The 24,181-nt window shown below is 43.5% G+C and overlaps 1 long non-coding RNA gene across 1 annotated transcript in view; it reads right to left on the reverse strand.

Annotated features, from left to right (window-relative positions):
- Positions 1-24,181, reverse strand: part of LOC309531766 — a 31,979-nt gene that overhangs the window by 2,032 nt on the left and 5,766 nt on the right. Inside the window, exon 2 of the long non-coding RNA XR_014219438.1 lies at positions 928-1,105. This is a non-coding gene — a long non-coding RNA (uncharacterized lncRNA). The remainder of the gene's footprint in view (positions 1-927; positions 1,106-24,181) is intronic.

Here is a 24,181-nt window from a genome sequence, read left to right on the forward strand (position 1 = left end):
GGGGTGAGCTCCCATTGCTCGGTCCCAGCTTCCGCAGTTTGAAAGCACACCAGTGCAAGTAGATAAATAGGTACTGCTGTGGCGAGAAGGTAAACAGCGTTTCCATGTGCTCTGGTTTCTGTCACAGTGCTCCATTGCTCCAGAAGCGGTTTAGTCCTGCTGGCCACATGACCCAGAAAGCTGTCTGTGGACAAACGCTGGCTCCCTTGGCCTGAAAGCGAGATGAGCACTGGAACCCCAGAGTCATCTTTGACTGGACTTAACTATCCAGGGGTTCTTTACCTTTTACCTTTACCTGAATTGCAGGAGGTTGGACCAGATGATGCTCAGGGTCCCTTCCAACTCTGCAATTCTATGATATTGTTAAAAAAGGTAAAGGTAAAGGGACCCCTGACCATTAGGTCCAGTCATGACCGACTCTGGGGTTGCGGCGCTCATCTTGCTTTACTGGCCAAGGGAGTTGGCGTACAACTTCCAGGTCATGTGGCCAGCATGACTAAGCCGCTTCTGGTGAACCAGAGCAGTGCACGGAAACGCCGTTTACCTTCCCGCCAGAGTGGTACCTATTTATCTACTTGAACTTTGACATGCTTTCGAACTGTTAGGTTGGCAGGAGCAGGGACCGAGCAACGGGAGCTCACCCTGTTGCGGAGATTCGAACCGCCGACCTTCTGATCGGCAAGTCCTAGGCTCTGTGGTTTAACCCACAGCGCCACCCGCGTCCCATGATTTTGTTACAACCTCACAAATTCTCCAAGGTTGAGTGTGTGCAGATCACCAAACGTCTCAGCCAGGCCTTAGCAGCAATATTCACAAGGAGACAGCGTAGAAGAAATGGTTGGTTGCTGCTTTTGCAGGAAGGCTGTGTGGTGGATGAGAGATCTTGTGGGGTCAGAGGGTAGCTATATGAAAGCATATGGTGTTCACCTGTGGCTTCTGGATGAAGAAGAGAAGATTTAGCCCATGGATCATTCGATTCCTGATGCCCAGGATTCTTCTAAGCGGGCCTGGAGCAGGTAGCATCTCACTTTTTGAGCAGTTGACAGCCACTTCCTTCCTTCCCTTCCCTTCCCTTCCAAATGGCAAATCCATTGATCTGCAGCATCTGGAAAAAAGAAAATGGCTTTGGGAAATTCTCCTTAGTCGAGCTAATCTTAACAAGACAAACTGCTTTTCTTTCCAGAGTGCAATGAAAGGAACCTCTTAGTTCCCCAACCCTTATTTGATTGACACAAAATGGTTTCCAAGCACTAGTGTGGCTGTTAAAAGATTAATTTTAATGGCTGAGAATAATAATAATAATAAAAAGCATGGCTCCCAGATATGCTATAAATCAGTCGAGTAACAGGTTTTCAAAATAGCTAAATATAAAAGCTGCGTACATGGATAAACAAACAATTCCTCTTGAAAAGGTATGGCCTGCACTTGGTGGATTTTATGCAAAATGCTCATCTGGGAATCCCTGCTAATGTTTGCCATTGTTGCTTCATTCATCTTTTACTGCACCAGATTTATTAAGTTCTATTCTAATCTGCTTTTTGTGAAACAGTCCAGTTTTAATGTTGTCTCGTGGGTATTGTTTTCTAGTACTAGAAAGGATCGTTGCATTTCAGGGGGTTGGACTAGACGACCCCCGGGCGTCTCTCCCAAATCCACAATTCTATGTTTTCAGGTTTGTGCATCACAGGGTAGGTATGACTGGTTTCAAATTTGCTTTAGTTTTTTAAGTTTATTAAGGTTTTGTTTCGTGAATAGGAACAGATAAATACCTGTAAGTGTTTCTTTTTGTTCCGATAATGGCTTTTGAGTGCCTTTGTTTTTTGGAATAGAATTCCTTTTCTCACAGATTTGTACATAGTATATATAAGATATCTCTGCACACATCCTACACTCCCAATTGAAGTAATAATACTTAACCTCCCTGAGCTCAAGACTTGTTAAACCTGCTTGGCATTAACTTAATGCTGGCATTCTGCGGTGGTTGGGGAAAGTTTTTAACCGCGTTGGTGATAAATCTTCAAATATGAGGAAATCTTTGCTGTGTCGAATGCGGGGGCACAGCTGGGTTCCAGGCCGGTGTGTTAAAAGCTCAGACTTCAGTGCTGGAAAGTGAGGGCTGTCAAAGGCCGGGGGAAGAAACAGAGTTGTCAAATCTTGGCAAGCTGCCTTTGAATTGAGGGTTTCTGAGCAGCTTTGTCAGCGGTGAATGGGGACTGAAAAGAGGTGATCTAAGGGAGAGAGCGGCTGTATTGATCTGGGCGCAGCAAAAGCAAAATAAGAAGAGCCCAAACCAAACAATAGAAAAGAGGGTCAGTAACGATTCCACGGAGAAGGTGATCGTTAAAATAAAACCTGTTTTTGTAAAAAAAATAAAAAATCGCTGCAAGGTCTGAAAGAGAGGGAGAGACCAGCGTGGAGGACAGATACAGTCTAAATGAAAAGCCATATGAAAGAATGCATCAGGGTCAGGCCATGCGGTACCATCCTGCACCAAGGGAAAGGGGAAATATTGGGCAAGTGGGAACGGTGTTTAAAACCCTTTCAGTCCTTTTCTGACTTTTGTTGACTGCTTCCTGCCTCTGGGTACCTGGAGGCTTCAAGGCTTCCTCCTCAGACAACTCAGTCTCTTGATCCCCTCTTTCATCTATTCCCCATGCTCTTTTATAAGGAACGGTGCAAGCCGGTCACAGGAGCTGCACCTGCAATCGCAACAGGAGCCCGTTTCCCCAAACGCCCTGAGCTAGGGCAACCTAGCCACACGGCCACATGCCGCGACCTCCAGACCTTTTCTAGTTCCCTTAACTCCTCCTTTCCACTGGGAAGCCTTGGCCTCTTACAGACATACTTGGGAGTAAGACCCAGTTAGTTCAATGGGACAAACTGGAGAGTCAGTGTGGTGTAGTGGTTAAGAGCGGTAGTCTTGTAATCTGGTGAACGAGGTTCGCTTCCTTGCTCCTCCACATGCAGCTGCTGGGTGACCTTGGGCTAGTCCCACTTCTCTGAAGTCTCTCAGCCCCACTCACCTCACAGAGTGTTTGTGGTGGGTGAGGAAGGAAAAGGAGAATGTTAGCCGCTTTTGAGACTCCTTCCGGTAGTGATAAAGTGGGATATCAAATCCAAAGATCACTTACTTTATCAAAACTAAGCGAAAGAACTGATGTCATTCAGAGGTCCAGTCATTATTCCACACTTCTGACTGGCACTCTTCTTGTTATAGTGGAGGATCTGGGGGCAAATAGTGAAATCTTTATCTCTTCCTCGAAGGGGTATACGTGGAACAGGTTTTATGAATCTCTCTTCTAAGACCATTTTCCTGTTCCAAACACCAGTTACCAGCTGTGCTCTGTTTGAAATTAAGATGTTAAATACATCACCATGGGAATTTTCTCTGCCTACAGATAACACTGTTGTTAATATCTATGTGGTCTCCACACCCTAAATTTATTGACAACGTGCTGTTCTTGTAATGACTGAGGAAGACCAGAAATCACTTGTGGTCCCAAAACAGACTCTGCAGAACAACTTGGCTAAGGTTGGGTGTAGGAATGTGCACCATAGTGCTGGTTTGTAATGGCATGTCATTCCTGTTATTGTTATGAGCCGTGTGCTCTAGGAAAGTGTGAACCTTCTCATTTATTTACACAGCCATTTCCGCATTGCCAAAGAGGCCATTACATTTCAGGACACATGGTACTGCTTTATGCAGCAATTTTGTTAGCTGCAGATGCGCCAGTGTACTCCATAAAAAAGCATGGAAAATGGCCAGGAGATATGCACATTCTTAAATTAGCAGCAGGCCTACGCTGAGGATCAGCAGCCTCTCAGCTTTGCTAAGAAGGACATCCTAGGAAGGCTTACTAAGATGTACCAACCCTTCATTCTTTGTATCTGTTCTTCCAGAAAAGCTGGTGCAGCACTGCTATAGTTGCAGCAAACATGGCCAGCGCATGAATCATGAAGCAGCCCATACCCACAAAATTAAACATGTTGGATTAGATCCTGAGACATGTATGCAGGGAGGGAAATCTGCCAGGATCGTCGTTCTGCAAACTGTTGCACAATTTCTAGTGGAAGATTTTGTACAACACAGACTTAGGGCAAGCAAACTTCTTTAAGCCATTGTGAAAAACCTGGTGAGACCAGAAGCACACTGCTCTATTTTCTCACACAAGGATCTTGTGCTGTGTTGGCCCAAGTCCTTCCACACTCATTCCAGAAGTCTGCCTTCAGGGCAGCTCTGAAGTGAACTTGGTTTTTTGTTTTGTTTTAGGTTTATAGAAGAATAGGTTAAAAGAAAGCGTGACTTCGTCTGATATTTGGCACGGCAAGTCCAAACTGTGCCAATTTGTATGCCTCTGAAGATGTTGTCACCAACAGCAGATGACTTCTGAGGTGAAGGAGGTGGTCTCTATTTATGTTTAGATGCCAGATGTCATGTTGACTCAAGATGGTGGACCAAACACTAGTATTCAGCACTAGTAGCCCACCACAAATTGATTTGAGGCTAGGTCAGGTGTTCCCTGGGTCAGGGTCAGGTCTTGAGTTGGTTGCGGTGTGGATGAGTGCGTGAACAGCCCAGAAACTCACAAATTACAGTATCCATATAAAAATCGCAATGTTGTTGGTTTCTTCAAATTCTCAGGCAGTGCCAGGCATTTCCCACTAGCAGATGAATAAATGACCCTAGTCTTGGCTTGGCTCTCTATGGGACATTAATGGGCAATTAGGCTGCCTTCAATCCTGATTCCTGAGCAACCTTGCCATTTTTTCCCCAGAACGCTTCCCAGCATGGCAGGAACATGCTGTGAAACTGTGACTTCTAAACATGGCAAGCAAAAGACCTGTGCCATTTTGAATTGACCGGCAGACGATCTTACCCATTTTTGGGGTGTACACTGATTTCCAGGAACTAGGACTATTTATATTCAAAGCACATGACTTCCCCCAAAGTATCCTGGAAACTGTAGTTTACCCACACACAGAGCAACAGTTCCCAACAGCCAGAAGTCATGTGCTTTAGATGTACAGTGCATACGCAACATAGATTGAGCTCCCTCTTAATGCTCGTGTGTGTGCTCCCTTCTGCAATTCTGTGACATCTGCTTTTACATTAGTAAAGAAACAGATTATTACAGAATCATCTGAGTTTCCCGTGCTATGTCTCTAAAGAATATTGAATATTGGAAGGCTGCCCTGAACTTGCTATCAGTAGTGGGGGATCATGAAACAATATATCGGGTGGAGGGGGAAATGAGATGAAAACTGCAGATGTCTTCAAATGTCTTCCTCTCCCAGGAAAGCAAATCTGACAAATTCCTTATATAAGCTTTCAAGTCTGGGTGGCGGATGTTTAATCATCCAGCTGCATCAGACACACTAAGACATTTTCTAGTGCTTGTGATTAATCACTCAAAATCAATTGTGACTGACAGGTTTATAGTGAGAATGAACCAAGGAAGGAAGGGAGGGATGAAAATGTTACTTCGTTTGCCTAAGAGTCACTGTACCAACCTCAACAACAACAATATACCTATTATTATTACTACTACTACTATTACTACTACTACTATTACTATTCCACTCAGTGTTGTTCCATCTGTAGTGTTGAGAGGCAGCAGGAATCATCCCCTCTTGTGCTTGATGGAGCTTCCTGCTGGAAGCACCAAAGGATTTCAGCTTTTCCGGCAGTCCTCTTTTCAAGCTGCTCCCTCTCCCTCTCTTCCCTCAAGATTGACATCACTTTTCCATCATCATGAAAGCAGGCAGATCTTGCCGTTGTGATTTCAGGATCTCCGCAGCTAGCCAGAAGCAGACCAGGGCTTGGATCCTTAGAAAAGTTAACAAAAGTTAACGAAAGGTATGGGGCAGGGGGCTTGGATCCTAAGTCAAGGAATTTTGCATAAACATTTCCCATTTCCTCCCCACCTCAGCAGGCCCATGTCTCATCTCACGTTGTTTTGGAGGTCTTCTGACTCTCCCAGGAGACTTCAGGGGTTGCAGGGGGGCAGCGGGGGGGGAGGTATGGGGTCAGTAAACTTTTCTTCCATTAGTTTCCATAAGCTAAGAAGTTCTAAGCCATGATTATATTTGCCACTGCCCCCACCACCTATTTTCAGTCCAGTTTTGAATGCAGGTTTTCAAATTTACATTTTGACATTTAACAGCTTACCTAAATATTTAAAATGTTTCTGCTTTGGTTTATTCCGCAGGCGTCAAATATAAAACATAATAAGCTGTCAGCTATTCATGCAAAACAGCATTACATGTCAATTATCAAAAACAGTCAAAATATTAAGCTATACCACACCAATGCAAATTATCAGATACAAAATACCATCTTGCCAAACATCATCTGTAAATTATTTAATAGTGAAACTGTATATCACTGGGGTAAAACACACTGAATATTTGCCAAACGTTCACCAATAATTTAGAGAATTGCAAGTAGAACTTTTCACAGCAAACTTGAACTGCGGTTCAAGTTTCTCTGTTCAGAACTTTTGCATTCTGATTTGCCAGGGCTGATCTCTTTCCCCTTTCACTGCTATCGAGGAGACGTGTGCGATAGTTGCAAAGAGCAATTTCCCACTAAGATAAATTTAGAGCAAGTGACTAAGTTGATGGCTGAGCCTCAAACACCCACCAACTTGACGTGTCAGATGGTTTCCTTAGTAATGTCTACCTAGGATGCCTGTCCCCAGCTACCAGCAAGAGGCTGCGTGAGACAGTGGATTCCTCCAGGCCGGCGTTTCCTTGGTGATGCCATTCCAGAAGCCAGCCACACGCTGCAAGTCTCCTTTTTAAAACATAGGAACAGGTTAGACTATAACCCTGTGCTAATGACTTTGGGGACTCCTCCAGACATCCTCTTTATCATACATTCATTACGATGGGTGCTCCTATGATAGGATAATCTTTATTGTTATTGTCCCATACAGAACAACGAAATTGAAAAAATCTACATCAGACATTAAAAAACCAACAAGCCTGCTATCCCAAGCTGGTTAGCCCCCTAAAAATTCTGATACCCCATAATTAAATACAATATACTCCCACAGAGACTACCTTACACTGCATTTAAAACCAAAATCGCATTTGGATAAAAACTGTTTCTCAGGCAGCTAGTCCTAGTCTTTATAACCCTGTACCTTCTTCCAGAAGGCAGAAGCTGAAAGAGATCATTTCCGGGGTGTGCACTATCCTGCGCTATCTCTGCTGCTTTCTTGTGGCCCCTGGAAGCATAGATTTGATCCAAGGTGGGAAGAGTGCACCCAATTATTCTCTCTGCAGTCTTTACAACCCTGGAGAGCATTGGTTTTTCCCTGACTGTGCAGCTCCCAAACCACACACACAGACCATAAGTTAATGCACAATGGTAAAATGCCATCAACAGGTCCTTTGAGAAATTATTTTTCCAAAGGATTCTCAGAAAATATAACCTCTTCATCAGGTCTTTGCTGTTTTCTCCCCAGATTCGGTCATCTCTCAACTCCGTTCCCAGAAATCAAAACACTGAAATCGAAATACAGATTCTCCATGTGAAGGGGAATACTGATCCCTCCTCATGCCAAGAATTTCTGCATGTGTGTACCTTGGTACGGGTGTAGAGTCTCTTCTAATGCAGGGCACCTACACAGACCTGTGGTCCTCCCTTGAGTTTGTGGTGGACTCTAAGCCATTGGAGGTTTTGAAGCAGAGGTGGGAGGGGGCCATTTGTCCTGGAGGCTTTAGTTGAGATTCCTCCATTGCATAGGGTTGGACTAGATGACCCACAGGGTCCCTTCCAACTCTACAGATCTATAATTTTATGCTTCTCAGAAGGGTTGTCTGAATGTGCTTTCATTTACTGGGGCTTTTTCTCAGTACTGGCCCAAACAGAATATCGTTTCTGATTTCAATGTTACTAGAACACCAAGGAGCTGCCATGATATCACACTGCCTCATACAAAGCCAAGACGTTCCAGAGAGCAGCATTCAGCTGCTCCCAAGCTCCTTCTACTCTGCCGCTCATAACTACTGCAAGCAGAATTTCACTGACAGAAATGTGCCAGGACTTTGGGCTTTGATTATTATTAATACAGTGCCACCTCTACTTACAACCATAATCTGTTCAGGAGGTCCGGTCATAACTAGAAACGTGGCTTAGGCCCCTCATATTTACGGGACCGCCTCTCCTGGTATGCCCCACAGAGGACCTTAAGGTCCATGAATAATCATAGTTTAGAGGCCCCGGGCCCTAAGGAAGTCAGACTATCCTCCACCAGGGCCAGGGCCTTCTCAGTGATGGCTCCAACATGGTGGAATGCTCTGTCCCATGAGACCAGGGCCCTGCAGGATTTAACTTCCTTCCGCAGGGCTGGTAAGACAGAGCTATTCCACCTGGCTTTCAATTTGAACTTAGCCTGATCTTTTATTCCCCTTCCTTCCCTCCCCCTCCCCTTTTTATGAAGATTACCCGCTCTGGGATGCCACAGCTAATTCTCCCCTGACCTCTTTGCGGGCCCAAATAGAACTAATTTAGCCAGCTAGCCCTGGTGATCATCTAATGTTTATTGGATGGATTTTACCCCTGAATTGATTTTTGAATTCTGAATTTATTGTTATTCACGTTTTATACTGTAGTTTATGCTGTTTTTTGTTGCATCAATTAAGTGTTTTAAATTTGTTGTTAGCCACCCTGAGCCCGGTTTTCTTTCTTTTTTTTTAATAAGATATTTTATTAGATTTTCACAATAAAAACATACAAAAACAGAAAAAATGCAACATCACAAAATAGAAAAAAAGAAAAAAGAAAATCCAATACAAAAATACAAACATTAAACACATTGAAAGAAAAAGAAAAAAAAGAGATAAAAGCACATATAATAACAAAAAACAAAAATTCCCTCTTTCTTAATTTTCATCTTCAATTAACTTATTTTCCGGACTTCCTCACGTCTCCCATTCCTGTATCCCTTTTTAAATTAATTCAGCAAATTCATATCCTGTTAATCCAATCTTACATTTTACTTTGTTGCTAAAACCCCTGCAATTCATTTCAATGTCCTCAACATTCATAAATTTTACAATATTTCTGCAAATAAATTTTAAATTTCTTCCAATCCTCCTCCACCGTCTCCTCTCCCTGGTCTCGGATTCTGCCAGTCATTTCCGCCATCTCCATATAGTCTATTAGTTGCATCTGCCATTCTTCCAAGGTGGGTAGGTCTTGTGTCTTCCAATGCTTTGCAATGAGAATTCTTGCTGCTGCTGTAGCATACATAAAAAAAGTTCTATCCTTCTTTAACACTGATTGGTCCACTATGCCCAGGAGGAAGGCCTCTGTTTTTTTCGGGAAAGTATATTTAAATACCTTTTTCAGTTCATTATATATCATTTCCCAGAAGGCCTTGATCCTTAGGCACGTCCACCAAAGGTGAAAGAATGTACCTTCAATCTCTTTGCATTTCCAACATTTGTTATCGGGCAAATGATATATTTTTGCAAGCTTGACTGGGGTCATGTACCACCTATACATCATTTTCATTATATTCTCTCTTAAGGCATTACATGCCGTAAATTATTTTCATTATATTCTCTCTTAAGGCATTACATGCCTGTTTTCTGACCGGGAAGGGCGGGGTATAAATAAAAAAATTATTATTAATTATTATTATTATTAGAGGTTCACTTTTCCATAGAAAGTAATGGAAAAGTGAATTGATCCATTCTAGACAATGGAAAACACCCCCTAAAACAGCAATTTAACATGGATTTTGCTGTCTAACGAGACCATAGATCCAGAAAATGAAGGCAATAATCAATGTACTGTACTATAAAATAAATAAGACAGTATTGTAGATGAAAAAAATTAACATTTATTTTCTTACGTGCACTGAGGGTGAGTGGGCTTCCCTGGCTACAACCTGGGGATGGGGCAAGGGTCAGTAAAGAGCTGATTCACTTTGGCTGGGGTCACTTTTTTTTCTTGCCAGGCCAGGTTCTTCTCTGGACTTCCTCAGGTTGGTTCCTCGGTGGGGTTTGGGGCTGCGCCCTGCTGTGCCTCTTGCAGGCAGCACCTCTTCCACAGCTTCGGGGGTGGGATGGGGGCCCTCTCCCCGGTGGCGGAGGCCCCAGCGCTGCCCTGCAGCTGGCCGGGCGAGCTCTGGGCTGCTAAGAAGAAGAAGAAGAAGAAGAAGAAGAAGAAGAGGAGGAGGAGGAGGAGGAGGAGGAGGAGGAAGAGTTTGGATTTGATATCCCGCCTTTCACTCCCTTTAAGGAGTCTCAAAGCAGCTAACATTCTCCTTTCCCTTCCTCCCCCACAACAAACACTCTGTGGGGCTGAGAGACTTCAGAGAAGTGTGACTGGCCCAAGGTCACCCAGCAGCTGCATGTGGAGGAGCGGAGACGCGAACCCGGTTCCCCAGATTACGAGTCTACCGCTCTTAACCACTACACCACACTGGCTCTCATTCATATCTACACCACAAGGCCTCTGTTCATATCTAGAGGAAAGTTCATAAGTCGAAGCATCTACTGAAGTTCGTAACTGGAATCGTACGTAAGTAGAGCCATACCTTCAGGTCCATGAATAACCATAGTTTAGAGGTCCTGGGACCTAAGGAAGTCAGACTATCCTCCACCAGGAACAGGGCCTTTTCAGTGATGGCTCCGACCTGGTGCAATGCTCTGTCCCAGGAGACCAGGGCCCTGCAGGATTTATTTATTTTTTTATAAAATTTTTATTGGTTTTACAAGAGTTTTTATAACAAACAAACATAAAAAACAACAACAGACAAACAAACAAATATAATTTCAAAATGTCCTTTCATAAACTTCTTTCCTCGGACTTCCCCATACCTCCCCTTTCTGCATCCTCATATCCAAGTTTTATAGCAACATATAAATGTTTTTTCCCATCCTAATTCATCATAGTCCTTTCTTAATCTAATCTTATATTACTGCAACCCTTTCTCTCTGTAGAATCTCGACATTCTAAACTTCATCAAGTTTATAATAGTTCTTAAGATAAATCTTAAATTTCTTCCAGTCTTCTTCCGCAGTCTCCTTTCCCTGGTCACGAATTCTGCTCGTCATTTCCGCCAATGTCATATAGTCAATCACTTTCATCTGCCATTCTTCCAAGGTGGGTAAATCTTGTGTCTTCCAATACTTTGCGATCAGTATTCTTGCTGCTGTTGTTGCATACATGAAAAAAGTTCTATCCTTTTTTGGCACCAGTTGGCCGACCAGGGCCCTGCAGGATTTAACCTCCTTCCGTCGGGCCTGTAAGACAGAGCTATTCCGCCTGGCCTTTAATTTGAATTCAGCCTGATCTTTTATTTCCCTTCTCTTCCCTCCCCCTCCCCTTTTATGAAGATCACCTGCTCTGAGACCCCACAGCTCATTCTCCCCTGGTCTCCTCACTGGCCCAAGTAGGACCAATTCAGCCAGCTAGCCTGATGCTTATCTCCCCTAAATTGATTTTTGAATTTTATTGTTATTCATGTTTTTATACTGTATTTTATGCTGCTTTTATAATTAAGTGTTTTAAATTTGTTGTTAGCCACCCTGAACCCAGTTTTTGAACCGGGAAGGGCGGGGTATAAATAAAATTTTATTATTATTATACATAAGTCGAGGTTCCACTGTAAATTATAAAATTACTATTGTTATCTCTATCATTAGGGCAGCAATGACAGAGCGGATGGAAAGTGGGACCATCGAAGCCCTACTTCCTGACAACGAGAGAGAGTGTGGTCCATCTAGCTGATGGCGGACTTGGGCTTTACAATTAAAACAAGCAGTATTTCCGTTCTGCAATTGCACTGTATCTTGAGCTTTGCCAGCGCGGGCAGGCAACAGTCAGTGAAGTGAAAATGAAGGAAACACGGAGCAGGATGATGTCACACAACACCTTTCTTTTTATATTATTAGATGTTCCTGGAGGAAAGGAGGGGAAAACCTAGGGGCGGCAGAGTTCAGAGGCAGCCACATGCCTCCTACTATTTCTAGTTCTGACTTGTGAGTTCCAGAAGCTAGTGAACAATAGTGTTTCACGCCACCCCAATCTCTGAGCGGTGCAAGATCCCAAGGGATCCGGAGGCTCAACCAGGATAACGTGTTTCCTTTTGGGAATGAGGCACAGTAGAGAGCGTGTTGTCTTTATGATATATGGTTTATATACAACCTGAGCCTGCGGTGGAGAGGTTCACAGTATTAACACCCCAAAAGGGCCTTCTTTCTCCCCTAGCCACAGCCTTGGATTCAAGCAGAGATCAGCCACAGCCCTCTCCAGCCCGCTGGTTTTGCCTCCACCATCTAGCTTACATAATTGTTCAACTCTGGCTTTTGTCCTTCTCTCCATCTGCAAGTTGAGGGAGGCGGTCCCACCCATTTGCCACCTCGCACCTCGCCCGTAAATCCCCCTTAATGGCTCATCACCCAGGCAATTGCCTCATTAGGAAGCGAGCCTGGCTTGATTAGCTTTTAACACATGCTGGATCCAGGAATTGCAGTCGTCTGGCTCCCACAAACTCATAGCACTATATTTACAGTGGTACCTCGCAAGACGAATGCCTCGCAAGACGAAAAACGCGCAAGACGAAAGAGTTTTCTGTTTTTTGAGTTGTTCCGCAAGACGAATTTCCCTATGGGCTTGCTTCGCAAGACAAAATGTCTTACGAGTTCTTGCGAATTTGTTTCCTTTTTCTTAAAGCCGCTAAGCCGTTAATAGCCGCTAAGCCGTTAATAGCCGCTAAGCCACTAAGCCGCTAATAGCCGTGCTTCGCAAGACGAAAAAACCGCAAGACGAAGAGACTCGCGGAATGGATTAATTTCATCTTGCGAGCCACCACTGTATTTGCCCTTCTTGCGGTTGTACCTCACCTTTCTTGCCAGTTGGCTTCGGGTCCTACTTGTTCCTTCACCTGGAATTTTGTTCATCTTTCCATCCTTAGCAGATCAAGCATCTTTGCTGCAGTAGCAATACAGGCTATGATTTCTTGGTCTGGAATTTCTTTAATTTTTATCCACCCGAGAGCCAGTGTGGTGTAGTGGTTAAGAGCGGTAGTAACGTAATCTGGGAAACCGGGTTCGCGTCTCCGCTCCTCCACATGCAGCTGCTGGGTGACCTTGGGCCAGTCACACTTCTCTGAAGTCTCTCAGCCCCACTCACCTCACAGAGTGTTTGTTGTGGGGGAGGAAGGGCAAGGACAATGTTAGCCGCTTTGAGACTCCTGAAGGGGAGTGAAAGGCGGGATATCAAATCCAAACTCTTCTTCTTCTTCTTCTTCTTCTTCTTCTTCTTCTTCTTCTTCTTCTTCTTCTTCTTCTTCCCCTGATCCAGCTAAGGATTGTACATGCTGGACAGGCAAATAGGTTTTGTTCCCCTTCCTGATCCAACAGATACCTGCTGCCTAGCCTTGCAAATAAGTTGCAGACTATGAAGATCAGCTACTCGTGAGAAGAGCAAAAGGGACTGGATTTCACCTTCTGCCTGCTCTCCTGTTTCTCACCAGAGAAGATAATCAGCCTTTTTTTCCACAACTCCCACTGCTTTCTTTGTGTGCTTTGTTGGATTGGGGCTACTGTGTGCATTAACAAAAAAAGATAAATGCTCTCAGATTCTTGTTAAGCTGATAATTTTATTAATCAGTTGCCTGATTTTCATTCAGTAGCCTTGTGCTCTTATGTCTCTAGAAAGACAATTCATCATGCAGTCATTTATTTATTTATTTGTTTATTTTCTTGCACCGCTTTTCATACCTAATTACAAAGCGATATCTAAAAATACGGTAGAATGACAACATTCAGAATCAAACAGCAGCTGCTAGGTCAGTCGCAGGTGGTTAAAGGAATCCATCTGGTATGAGTGGTCAGGGAAAGCCTCCAAAAATAAATATGTTTTCAGCAAGTACTGAAATTGCATCAGCGTGGGCACTCGCCTCAGTTCAGAGGGGAGGTGGAGGTGGTTAACTGATAAAAGGGGAATTTATGAGTGAAGAAAATAAATACAACATTTTATGGCTGGGTGGCAACAAGAAAGCTCTAATGGATTTTTTTTTAAGGCAACAACTAAGACTTCTTTATTCATATTTTAGTGACTGTCGTGGGGGGGGGAGGTAAAGCAAATCTTTCAACAATACTATGAAAACCGCATGTTTCATGCAATGAAATAAATGCATGCGTGTGTTGGGACTGGGAAATACAACCATCTGATCTCATAGGTGGTGATGTCAATTAATTTACTTTCAATCAAATCTCTCGTGTAATTTATGGCTTTTAGATAAGCCATCATTTTTAGGTCCTCGGATGTCACAACGATGAGCTTCTGACAGAAAGATACATAGATTAACTGGCTGCAATTGACCCACGAGATGATGTTCTTCTTTATTCGTTTATCTATAGATGAATGCCAGCCTAGTTTTGAAAAGGGAGTCTCTTGATTTTCCCCCAGGAATACTTTGTATGAAATTTGCTAGGCAGCCCAGAAGTCTTATACAAACTTAGACCCAGGCTGTCTTATGACCCTTGCCCTTTTCCCATTCCTGCCACCACCATTGTGACCTTTGCCGTGGACAGGATCCCTCCTTTTCCGCCTCCCCCTTCTTGCACCCCTTTTACCCTTCTCTGAAACCCTGCCTCCACCACTAGCATAGGCAATGCCTTCTTTGCTCTGCTAGGGAGCTGCCCCAGACAGACAGGATCCCAACGTGGCTGCCTGCCCAGGCCTGCTTACTCTTTTTGGTCCTCCACCTTCTTGCCATTCGCTGGCTGCTTCTTCCTGCCTTGGGAAATAGCCAACGAAAGCATCATGGTCCATTCTTATTATATTGTTATGAGTGCCAGAACTCTCAAGCTAAAATAAAGGCATGGGGTGTTAAAACTGGGTGCCAGACCTGTGTGTATTAAGCTGTGTGCTAGATGCTCCCAATCCCCTGGAATCAGCAAGTGTTGAAAGCTCATTAAGCAAGGATAAGTTCCTGATGAGGTAATTGCCTGGGGTGATAAGTCATTAAGAGAACAGAGGAGCAAAGGACTCTGTCAAATGGGCGGACTGAAAAAGGCAGAGTTTAGAGAGGGAGTAATGTAAGTTGTGTGATCGAGACACAAAGCAGCAGGGAGAACATGATGTTTGATGTCTGCTGGATTCCAAGGCTGCAGCTAGGACAGAAGCAAGACCCTCTGGAAGGAATTATGTTGTGAATCTCTCCATCGTAGGCCCAGGTTGTATATATGTGTAAATAAACCATCTATCATTAAGACACTAAAGTCTCTGCTGTGCCTCGTTCCCAAAAGGAAACATGACCCCTTAGAGATTGCAGGTAGCGTGCAACAACATGCATGACATATGCAGTTAACTGGGATATCCAGACCTTGCAAGACACACGAAGCCATGTTTGTTGCAGCTGCTTCCCTGTTCCTCCCCACACTGTGCACAACTGAGCACTGTTGGGCAAAGAGGAGCTTGCCAGAACGTTAGTTCGAGCAGGTGGTTTTGAGCTTCACTTTCCCTTTCCATTTGCTCGAGAGGTTCCTACGACAACAGAGAGCCTCATACGTCTGTGTTGGCAAGTGTGCAAGCCGAGAGGCAGATGTTCTTGCACCCACCCATTCAAATCATGTTGCCAAGCTAGTTAGCATGAGAACTATTAGTTAGCATTTGAACTGGCCACCTGGGAGTAGAGTTGTAATAAGGCAGTTTTAGGCCATGTGCTGCCACTTTATTCCTCATCTCTCTGCAGGAACGGGAAGCCTAAATTAGTTTGGAGAACGCTGAGTTTCCTTTTCTGCTTTTTCGGCACGCTGCTCATTAGCCCAGAGACTGAATATCTTTCCTCCTAGCCATGAACGGAAGCAATGAGAAAGGAATAGAATGGGCCCCATCCCCATCGGAGGGAAGATGGCCTGTGATCGGTGTCAAATTTGCAGAATATTTATTGTTGTTTGGCCCATACAGGGCCATCCTCAAAGTCACAGACAAGATGATAAATGATGAAACCAAAAACACCATCCTGATGGTGCCACAGATTAAATAATGACACCCACCCCAAATGCTTGGTGTGGCTTCAGATGACTTTTCACAGGGCATTCACACAAAACCATCATCCAGTTACTTCTGTGGTTTATCTGCCCTTCTTCCACCTTTTCTCTGAGCGCAGAAAGTCTCCCCAGGTGTAGGAGTCCATTGCGCTACTCTCCCACCTTCTTTTTTAAGAGGCAAGGCATATCAAGTGAATGTATCACAGCTCAACACACATTCACTATGACCTTTGCAGTGGCTGCCATTTTATCATTCATCTGACCATCTGCCAAGGATGCTTTAGTTGAGATGCCTTATGAGGAACGGCTAAGGGAGCTGGGCATGTTTAGCCTGGAGAAGAGGAGGTTAAGGGGTGATATGATAGCCATGTTCAAATATATAAAAGGATGTCACATAGAGGAGGGGAAAAGGTTGTTTTCTGCTGCTCCAGAGAAGCGGACACGGAGCAATGGATCCAAACTACAAGAAAGAAGATTCCACCTAAACATTAGGAAGAACTTCCTGACAGTAAGAGCTGTTCGACAGTGGAATTTGCTGCCAAGGAGTGTGGTGGAGTCTCCTCCTTTGGAGGTCTTTAAGCAGAGGCTTGACAACCATATGTCAGGAGTGCTCTGATGGTGTTTCCTGCTTGGCAGGGGGTTGGACTCGATGGCCCTTGTGGTCTCTTCCAACTCTATGATTCTATGATTCTATGAGATTCCTGCCTTTAGCTGAGATTCCTCCATTGCAGGCAGTTGGGAGTAGATGACCCTTTTATTTATTTTCAGCTGACCTGTTGATTAGTGCTAAAACACTTTTCCAGCTTTCTTAAAAAAAATACCCCAGACATTTGAATATTAGCAAAATGCAGCTGAAATGAAAATTAGACTGATTTTTAAAAATGGTTTAAAAACACAAAAACTCTTTCCAATAGCCGCCATTTTAGCAACTTTCTCCCCCCCCCCATTGATCACTGCTCCAAAACAAACATTAAATGCTTTGCTTTTGTGCATTTTAAACTTAAAGTGACTGTAATTATTAGTGATAGGAACTGCATGTCTAAGAATCAGCCAGGTGCTTTGCATGTTGACTGATCCAATCCCGGACATCTCCGGGTAAAAGTTCTCAGGAAGCAGAGCCGGGAATGGTATCTTCTTGAGAACCCAGAAACCCACCGATGCTGAGTCAACAACACTAATATTGAGATAGGTTGACCCTACAGGACTTGACCTCCTTCCGCAGGGCCTGTAAGACTATTCCGCCTGGCCTTCAATTTGAATTAGCCTGATCCTCTATTCCCTTTCCCCCTTCCTCTTCTACGAAGAAACCCTTTCTGGGACACCACATTTAAATTCCTTATTCACACACCTAGTAGGACCGATTTGGCCAGTTAACTCTGGTGATCTTTCAATGTCTACTGACTGGGTTTCCCCTCCCTCCCAAAAAATGACCCCTGAATTTTTGGATTTTACTGATACTGATGCTGCATTTTATGTTGTATTCTATGCTGTTTTATGCTGTTTTTAAGTTGCATTTTAATCAATGTTTTATATTTGCTGTTAGCCACCCTGAGCCCGGTTTTTAAACAGGGAAGAGCGGGGTATAAATAAAATATTATTATTATTATTATTATTATTCTCAACCAGGCAGGAAGCTTCATATGTTGCATTTTATTATTTTATGTAAAGCATTCTGTCCCATTTTATATGTGTTTTGGGATAACCACATCACAGCCTCAAAAATTTCAGAAGGGCACAAGCCACAGATTCATAATTTTGATTAACAAGACAATGATAAAATCCTATTGCAGGGAACCTTTAATTATTTAGTTAGCTTCTCTCTTTAGCATCTTTTCTATATAGTGATGTTAAATTCTCGAGAATAATCTTTTGGAGAATATTCTCTATTAATGAGTATATTAGAGAATTTTCATTTAAAATAGGACAATATTCATTTGAATGCATTGAAAATGATATAATTATACATGTTTATAAATAGGTAAACTTGCTCAGAGGGCAACCAAAAACCGTACAGATACTTTTATTCAATGGGGCAATGCAGTGCATTCACATTATTTGATTTTTTGCACCAAACTTGAAATTGAAAATTCAACGTGAATGACTCACATTCATCACTAAACCTGCCACTAACCATATATTTTCCATCAACTTTGAATTCTAATTATGTTGCCAACTGCCAACGGTGAATGACACAATGCCCAGTAATGTAACTGGATTTAAAAAAATCATTATCCATTACTAACACTGGCAATATCACAGCTTGCCTTATTATTTACTAGATTTTTTTAAAAATGTGGGTTGTAAAACTGGTTCTTACATTAGAATTTACAGTTTGTGGAGAATATTCTCCAGAGAATTTTCTAGCAGAGAATATTCTCAAGAATATTCTCATTCTCATGAATATTCTCCGGAGAATATTCTCACCTCACCTCACTATTCCCATACTGAATCCTTCCTTCCCTACTTCTCCATTTCCCAGTTCTAGCCTTCACTCCCTTGCTTATCCTGATCTGTCTTCCTCTTCCTAGTTGTAGCTTCCTTTGAGGAGGGAGCTGTTCTGGCCCATAAATGCAGTGGACAAGCATCATTAATATCTGGTGCCCTTGGGTAACTGTTTTAGGTCAAGTATTTCAATAACCACCTCCTCCGAGAACTGGCATTTTTGTCTCCTTTTAATATTACAGATTACATATATCAAGTAGAGCCATGGGGTCTATTAAGGGCACACAGGGGAGTGATGCCACTACTTTTGAGTGCCAGCGCTTCACTTAAACTTATGAGCGTACATATATAATGAAGCCCTTTTCCAGGAGCAGCCAGCAGCAAAACTCTAAAAGAAATTAATTTATGCCACTTTCCTTTGTACTTACCTTTACTGGCTCCTCACTCTGAAAAGCTTTGGATCAAATGCACCTTCATATTTTTCTCCCTTCCACTGGTAAATAAGGCTGTTAACTAAAAATCTATTGTTAGCGATCACTAGTCTTGAAAATGACCATCAAATCACCAAGAAAATGTAGGCCAATACTTCTACTGGATAGTTTTATGTTTCTTAAATGTGGTTGCATGGAGAATTGCTGCTCTGGTTTCCTTGGTCTTTTCAGACCACTACATTTGCTACATAGCGCATGACCTTCTTCTGGAAAGATGCTTAGAAGATTTCTGAATTAAAATTTATCTATTGCATATGTTATAAAGGTAAAAGGTAAAGAACCCCTGAACAGTTAAGTCCAGTCAAAGGTGACTATGGGGTTGCAGCACTCATCTTGCTTTCAGGCTGAGGGAGCCAACATTTGTCCACAGACAGCTTTTCAGGTCATGTGGCCAACAGGACTAAACCACTTCTGGTACAATGGAACACTGTGACAGAAGCCAGAGCGCATGGAAATGCTATTTACCTTCCCGCTGCAGCAATACCTATTTATCTACTTGCACTGGTGTGCTTTCGAACTGCTAGGTTGGCAGGAGCTGGGACAGAGCAACAGGAGCTCACCCTGTCGCTCAGATTTGAACCACTGACCTTCTGATCGGCAAGCCCAAGAGGCTCAGTGGTTTAGACCACAGTGCCACATGTGATATCGAGTCAACAAAGCTATATGTGCATTGGGGTAGGCAGGAGGGAGGGAGAGAAGAACTGTGCATGGATAGCTCAGTTGGTTAGAGCGTGATGCTGATAACACCAGGGTTGCAGGTTTGATCCCCTGATGGGACGGCTGAATTCCTGCAGGATTCCTTCCAACTCTACAATTCTATGATTCTAACTGTGCCCACAGCCAGGGGCCTCTTTGAAGGTTTCGAGTGTAGACGCCAGCGCTTATGAAGAGGCAAGGTGCTTTTCCATTTCAAAATTCAACCTTTCCTTTCAGTTATGTTCGTTGTGTTCTTGGAGGCTACTCAAAAGTGCAACAACGACCCTGATTTAATCACCTCTACGCTGTTTGACAGGAAGGGTGTGGGGGGAAGAGAACGTTGAAAGGTTATGTCAAAGGGTGCTTTACGCCTCTGAGCAAGATTCATAAGGACGTCCCTTTTGCCCATCTCCTTTCCCCTATTCTTCCTAAGAAACGGCAGAGATGCAGGAAGGTTCCTCCGGATTTGGTGAAGGAAGAGAGGGTGGGAGTCAGGGGAAAGTGTGTGTATCTCCAGGCAATCGCTGACAAGGGAGAGAGGCGGAGGCAAAGTGGCAGTGCTGCTGGGGTCTTCGAGAGTACGTTTATGGGGGTGGGAGATGTGGTCTGACCCGGGAAGCCGGCAGGGAGGCGTGGTCCACAGAGTGACAAGCACAGCCCAAGCTGCGAGGGACAGAATGGCTGTGAGGCACCGCATTTATCAGATTATTTTAACACCCTGATCAGGGAAGCAGTTAACCTGGAGAACTGAATTGCCAGGATTTAATGGACTGAAAGCGATACAGGATTTTGGAGGGATACAGTATGTTTGTTTGTGTTTGTGTTTGTGTTTATGGTATACAGTGGTACCTCGGGTTAAGTACTTAATTCGTCCTGAAGGTCCGTTCTTAACCTGAAATTGTTCTTAACCTGAAGCACCACTTTAGCTAATGGGGCCTCCTGCTGCCGCCGCGCCGCCAGAGCACGATTTCTGTTCTCATCCTGAAGCAACGTTCTTAACCTGAAGCACTATTTCTGGGTTAGTGGAGTCTGTTACCTGAAGTGTCTGTAACCTGAAGCGTATGTAACCCGAGATACCACTGTACATGTGTATATATGGATCTATGTATAAATAAACTAGGTTCTGTCGATCACTGGGCCCTATGGGGAAGTTTTGTTCCTTCCAATTGACCGTTTCACCATGATGGGCTTCTTTCACCTTTAATATGAATTATGTGCCCATGTGTGGTAGGGGTGGGGGAGCTGCTCCATCCAGTTTGCCTTTAAAGATGAATCTACCGAACCTGCACTTTCCGTTACCATATGAGACGACAAATGCAACCATCTTTCAAAAGTCGCACTTCTCTGAATTTTTCAATGCAGTTTCCCGGCCAAGTAGCATGTAAACATTTATATACCGGGGTAGAGCGTGCATAAAAATGCATATGTTCGTGAAAATAATATACTAATAATATGCATCATCTTAGGGGAAATGGCTTTTCAAAAATGTATCTATTGGGGGGAATGCATACAAGCTTTAGGGGAAATTTGCACTAAAATGCTGATGACTTAAGTCACAAACTGTCATGTGGAAATGTGAATAACTGAACTCAAGAATGGAAAAATAAGGAACTTGGAGAAACTGAAAGATTCACCCATTCCTAATTTGAGTGGGGGGAAGAGAGAGAGAGCACTATGCTTCAGCCTTTTCATAAATCCATGCTTTTGGGTGTTATGCATCAGATCATACTTGCATTTCTCTTCCCCTTTGTCTAAAGGTCAGCAGGGCTACCTGTGCTCTGTGTAGCATGTCTGGACTTTTTCCCCGAGCCCTTCCTACAATCAGGAGGAAGATGCGCAGAGCAGGGAGGTGTTCTGCAATCTCATGATCTGCAATTAAATAAATCTACAAACGCTCCAGCTTAATGACTGGCCTTTTGCGTTACCTACGTTGTTTTTATTGCTTCCCAGCGCCTGCATCTGCTGCGTTATTTTTAATCTGCGCCAGCAAATTACAGTGACCCTCTTTATCTGAACTTCTGATCGGAGGCCGCCTAGTTCTCCCCAGGTCCCCCTCCCTCCCCTTTTCCTCCCCCCCCCGCCTGGAACCAGGGAAGCAGCTGCTGAAAGCAGAACAGTTGCCATAGCAACCTCCTGGCAGCTTTCTCCAAGTATCTGACTGAGCAATAGTGTTGATTCCTGAGGCTGGGTGGGAGGAGGTGGGGCTGGGAGGAGGTAAAGGAAGGTTACTGTGCACTTCGTTAATATGCAAAACCACTTACTGCAGTGTTGGATGAGCAGGGAATCAATGCAAACAAAGCAACGCTTGAGCTCCTAACGTGGGATTGACACACAAGTTGCTCTGTCCAGGGAAAATTCAGGTGGTTCGTCTAAATAAAGATGTTTTGCAACCAGACCAAAAAAAGCACTGAGCGGATATCCTGAATACATTTCTTAGCAGGGCTCTGCCCCTATAATGTCCCCCCCCCCTTAAAATAAAGGGTGGTGGGAATGGATGGGGAATTGGATATAGCTGGGTGCACAGACACGCAGGCACGTTCACTCCCCTCGTCGTGTCAATGCCTTTCTTCTTTTCAAAGGAAAATCCAGCGCTGAATCTCTGTGACATTGCCTGCCCTGTGGAGCCGACGCTCACAAGTTCAGGTTTGCATCGATTAAGCCGCATCGGTGACAAAACCAATGTGTTTAGATATGAAGGAAGGCAACGCGATTCAGATCCTAATTCCAGGAGGCAGTTCAGCAAGTCCATCATCACAAAAACCACCAAGAGCCCTGTTGCACCTTTTGAAAAGATGCAAACTTATTCTGTCACGTGCTTCCACGGGCTATAACTCACTTCATCAGACGCAGACAGCTCACCTTACAACACAGATCATATTTATACCAATCGTAAGACTTAATAAGGCATAGTTCCCTGAGCAAAGTCATGAAGCCCAGGAACTTTCAGAGACCTTGTTTATCTCTCGGGATGTTGTCTTGTTGGAAATTCATTTAAACAATCTTTTTTTTAAAAAAATGCTTAATCTATAATATCATTATGGGGTGTTCTTTAAGCAATACAAGACTGCACATGGGCAGTCTCTTGTACAGTGGTACCTTGGGTTACATACGCTTCAGGTTACATGCGCTTCAGGTTACAGACTCCACTAACCCAGGAATAGTGCTTCAGGTTAAGAACTTTGCTTCAGGATGCGAACAGAAATCGTGCTCCGGTGGCATGGCAGCAGCAGGAGGCCACATTAGCTAAAGTGGTGTTTCAGGTTAAGAACAGTTTCAGGTTAAGAACGGACGTCCGGAACGGATTAAGTACTTAACCCAAGGTACCACTGTATTGCAAGACAGCCTTGTGGAATGAAAGTCAGTCTACCTCAAGCTCACCAGCAGGTGCCATTGGGAATGTGAAGCAAGCCTTGTGGGCTTGGGAGACGCCATGGTGCGAAAGCAAATTGTACTTTTGGTCCCCCTCCCTTAAATATGGGGGGGGAGTTGGACTGGGTAGCAGTGACCTGCCTTTCACAAGGGTCTCTTGCTAGACAAGGAGAAAGGGGTTGACTTAATTAGTTGTGGCCTTTCCCTGGGGGCTTGGTGGGAGGAAGAGAGAATTTAGTGGAACTAAACTCCAAATGATTATTCTTCTTGGCTACATCTAAGGTTAATTCACAGACAAATTGTGGTGTGTTAGGTTGTGATTTAGTTTTGGTTTCATGCCTCGGAAGTCCACAGCGGTGCTATCTGCACAATGATTTTCATTGTAAAAATATTTTTTTGGGTGCAATTGTTGGGTAGGCCAACAGTGATGATCTGATGTAGAGAACTGTTGTGCTGGTCAAAGCGAAAAGTCTCCCAAGAGACTTTTGCAGTTCAAAATACACTTCCCACTACAGTGAATGTATAAAAATACGCCCAATACTTGTTGGAAATGTAAAACACAGGAAGGGATATTTTATCATGCTTGGTGGACATGTTAAAAACAACAACCCAAAATTGATATGGAGAATTTTGAAGATTAACTTTTAACTGAAGCCAGAATACTTCCTGCAGGGATTTAATGATATACAGTTAGTAAAGAACTATGGAACTTTGCTTCAGTATATGATTTTGGCAGTGAGACTTACATGCACAAAGATGGAAGGGCTCATCACTTCTAACAATGGAAGAATGGCTGTTAAAATTAATGGACTTAGCTGAGATGGCAAAACTGACATGTTTATTCAGAGAAAAGTCGTTGTTAATGTTTATGGCAGATTGGAAAACTTTCATAGACCTTTTGCGCAAAAAAGAAAATGAAATGATGACATTTGAATTTGAGGATGGAAGATTAGGTTTGTTTGTAGAAAGTGGCTTTGGAGGGTGTTATACTGGAGTGAATATTGTTTATATACAGTGGTCAGATGAAGAACTTGGAAGTTCTTTAATTTCTGAACTTTCTTCTCTCTGTCTATCTTTTAATCTCTTGTATATTCCTTCTTCTTTATTTCTCTCTCTCTCTCTCTTTCGTTCTTTCCCTTTTTTCTCTTTTTTTCTGTGAT

Source organism: Podarcis vaucheri (assembly GCF_965113315.1).
Source record: "Podarcis vaucheri genome assembly, chromosome: 4".
Lineage (NCBI taxonomy): Eukaryota > Metazoa > Chordata > Lepidosauria > Squamata > Lacertidae > Podarcis > Podarcis vaucheri.